Raw genomic sequence first — 3,006 nt, forward strand, 5'->3', positions numbered from 1 at the left:
AAGTACACAGAGGTCAGGCAAGATATCCTACTGGAGGATTTGCTGCCACAGCTATTCACCTCATGTGAACATAATCCCTTTCCTGCACTGTCTGTAGTGTCTGAACTAATTCCTGCTGCCTAGACAAACTACCTATAGCAGGTGGCTGAATAAAACTGTAAGGAGTACATGCACCTGTGTTCCTAAATTAATGGTGGTGCCTCCTATCATCCTTTGATACTGATGCCAAGTAAATGCACCTGGCACAGTTTTAGTCCTGGCTAAGTTAAATTGATTTGCTGGCCCTTCCCTCTAACATTTCCACACTGATAAAGCAAAGCCACTAATTTTCTGTAAAATTTCCCAATGTAGAAAACCCACAGTTATGTTTGTGTGAGATTTTTTTTAAATTGGTTTCTGCTGCCAGTAACAGGTACTGAAATCAAGTTTTGCAGCTCACAGGAATTGACTAAAATAATGTTGTCTCTGATATCAGCATATCAAATAACATAACATTTTCCATAAAAAATTACATGTTATTTGAAGATGTCCTACATTCGACCTTCCTGTGAAAGAGTGATAATCTAAATTTCACTATAATATCTGTTTGTCTGAAAGTAAAGGACAATTCTAAGCCTTGTATAAACACCTTTTCTGCACTTGGATGTCATGATAGCCATGAAACAAATGTAATGAATTTAATTTGTTAAGGGATCAAGTAACTTCAATTTGCAGTATGAGCTTGCTCTGAGAGGCAAGGTACAGCATTAATTTCCTCTCTCCCAGTTGAGAATTCTGGAATCGCTGTCCTCCAGTACTGAAAAATATGTATGAAAAGATAAAGGGTGAGAGAGCTTTCAGAGCAAACTGCACATTTAGGCATTGGTCCTAATGGCTGTGTATATGTCAATTATCTCTAGAAACTAAGCAACAATGCATTTATATTTCATCACAGCTTTCCTGTTCTCATCGTTTTCATCTGGAATATTCTGGTATCTTGAGAATAACAAGTGTGACCTTCTGTTTAACCATATGAGGTAAGACCAGTATTTTTCACATTTTCATCCTCGTTTGTGTAGGTCTTCCTTGGACCTGTATGTCACAGTAGTAATCAAAATCTTTAATCTTGTAGATATTTAGAATAACCTGGTGACAGAACATATAGATGAGAAGGAACTTTTCTCCTCTCCCTTCTATGCATGTGGGGAGAAACTCCTCTTTAAGCATCCTAACCTTAAGACCTGAAACTGAATGGTCCAACAGGGCCAAGAGGACACATCCCATGTATGTCATTCCTGATCACAGACACATAGTATTTAGCATTACTTCATCTTTTGAATCTATCCAGCAAAAATAACAACAGTAAAACATAGGTTATATGATTTTTCTGGTAACTTCTATTTTGGACATAAATTATGACGTGAGATCCTAGTCACGAAATTACAATTGAAAAATCATCATATTTTCATCTATGAAGTCTGTAGGTTTTTCTGTCAAAAAAGGAAATGAAATTGCAAGTAACAAGTACACATTAGCTACGCTCTGATATGATGGATACTTACCAAACAACAACAGGATCCTTGAACCCAGAATCAGCCAAAATATTTTTATCCCCACCTCTAAGATTCTCAAGAAACAGAGACCTTTTTTCCCCCCCTGACTTACAAAACAGTTCACTCCTCCCCAGTGGTGAATCATCTGTTGACATGAGTAATTCCTTTATACAGAAGGAATGGCATCTTTTAAGCATGGGGAATATCTACGAGTGTATTATACCAAGGTACACTGGAGAGAGAGAGAGAGAGAGAAGCAAACACAGTGCTGCCTGGCAATGTCCTGGTAAAGTATTGCATGCAGGCAGGCACACTCCAACCATCCCCACCTGGGCAGGTGGCAGCAGCTCTCCTGCCCATCTAACCACTGTAATCTCTTCCTGTGCTCTCTTGTCTATAGAACTCTTGTCACATACTCAGACACACTGCTGGGGTGCCACTTTGTAGCTAATGAGCTTGATGGCTGAGGTGGATTGAATCCCCACAGGAAGCCTTTGAAGTGCATCTCCCTGTCCCTTGAGCAGGCACTCAAAGAAAACATCTTCACCAGGCACTGAAAACCAAAGTGGAAATTATAACACTACCCTGTGATACCCACTTTTCTCTCTCTGATCACTGGCTTTCACACTGTTGTTCTCACCTTGAACACAGTCCAAAATAACTACCTAAATCTGGAAGTGGAATTACTGACTTGGCAATTGCAAACCTCAGAAGCTGAGACTTAGAGTAGCTTCCTTGAGCAGGGCAGCTTTAAGAGGGATTATTGGCTCCACTGACAGAGACAGAGTGACTAGAAAACTCCTGGGATTTTTGTGTTAAGGATCAGGCCACCACTGAATTTTTTTCTGCTTCCTTTCATTTAACAATAAAAGCAATGAATTTTCTTATCTCCTCCCTATTCAAACACTTTATGAAAACATTTCAGTGGTAAAAAAAGAGGTTGTTTCTCCAAATCTTACATCTCTGTCAATGCTCTTCATTTCAGTCATCTAGAACAGGAGAACAATTCATATTTTTAAAATCTTTCTGTGGAATGGAGAAACCAGCTGGAGAAAATACAACCTTTAATCCTGAAAAGCAGAGCTCTTCGCTGGATTTGAGAATCTGGTGATCAGCACCCATCCCTGATAAAAATAAGTCCAATATTTTCTTTTTTCCCATTCATTGTACACTTGATAGAGTTTATCAGTGCAGTACATGACTTAATCTTTACAATGTGCATGTTTGCATCTCCTAAGTCCTTTGTTTAGTGGTTTGTAAGCCTACTGCCAATGCAGCTGGACTAAATTATGTAATACAGTGAAGGTGATATAAACCAACCCAAGGACCCATTCTTCTCCTTCATATATAGTGTTTCCAGTACTTTATGTGCTACTTTACTGAATCTTTCCTTAATTCTACAACATGATTCTCTGGCTCAGGTTGTCTTTTCTTTGGAACTTTATTTGTACCACACATTTTTTCCAGCTGAGTA

General features: G+C 38.8%; 1 long non-coding RNA gene across 3 annotated transcripts; it reads left to right on the forward strand.

The window, feature by feature from the left end:
- Positions 1 to 253: 253 nt before the first annotated feature.
- Positions 254 to 1,993, forward strand: LOC136285986 (uncharacterized). 3 transcript variants are annotated; one of them, XR_010719647.1, is made up of 4 exons: positions 254 to 412; positions 766 to 824; positions 935 to 1,016; positions 1,707 to 1,993. It is a non-coding gene; the product is annotated as an uncharacterized lncRNA (long non-coding RNA). The 3 variants fall into 3 exon arrangements; XR_010719646.1 differs by having other exon boundaries at positions 254 to 824; XR_010719648.1 differs by lacking the exon at positions 766 to 824.
- The last annotated feature ends 1,013 nt before the right edge of the window (positions 1,994 to 3,006 follow it).

The sequence above is a fragment of the Chamaea fasciata genome, unplaced genomic scaffold (assembly GCF_029207755.1).
Source record: "Chamaea fasciata isolate MVZ Bird 193981 ecotype frontalis unplaced genomic scaffold, bChaFas1.0.hap1 SCAF_2, whole genome shotgun sequence".
NCBI lineage: Eukaryota > Metazoa > Chordata > Aves > Passeriformes > Sylviidae > Chamaea > Chamaea fasciata.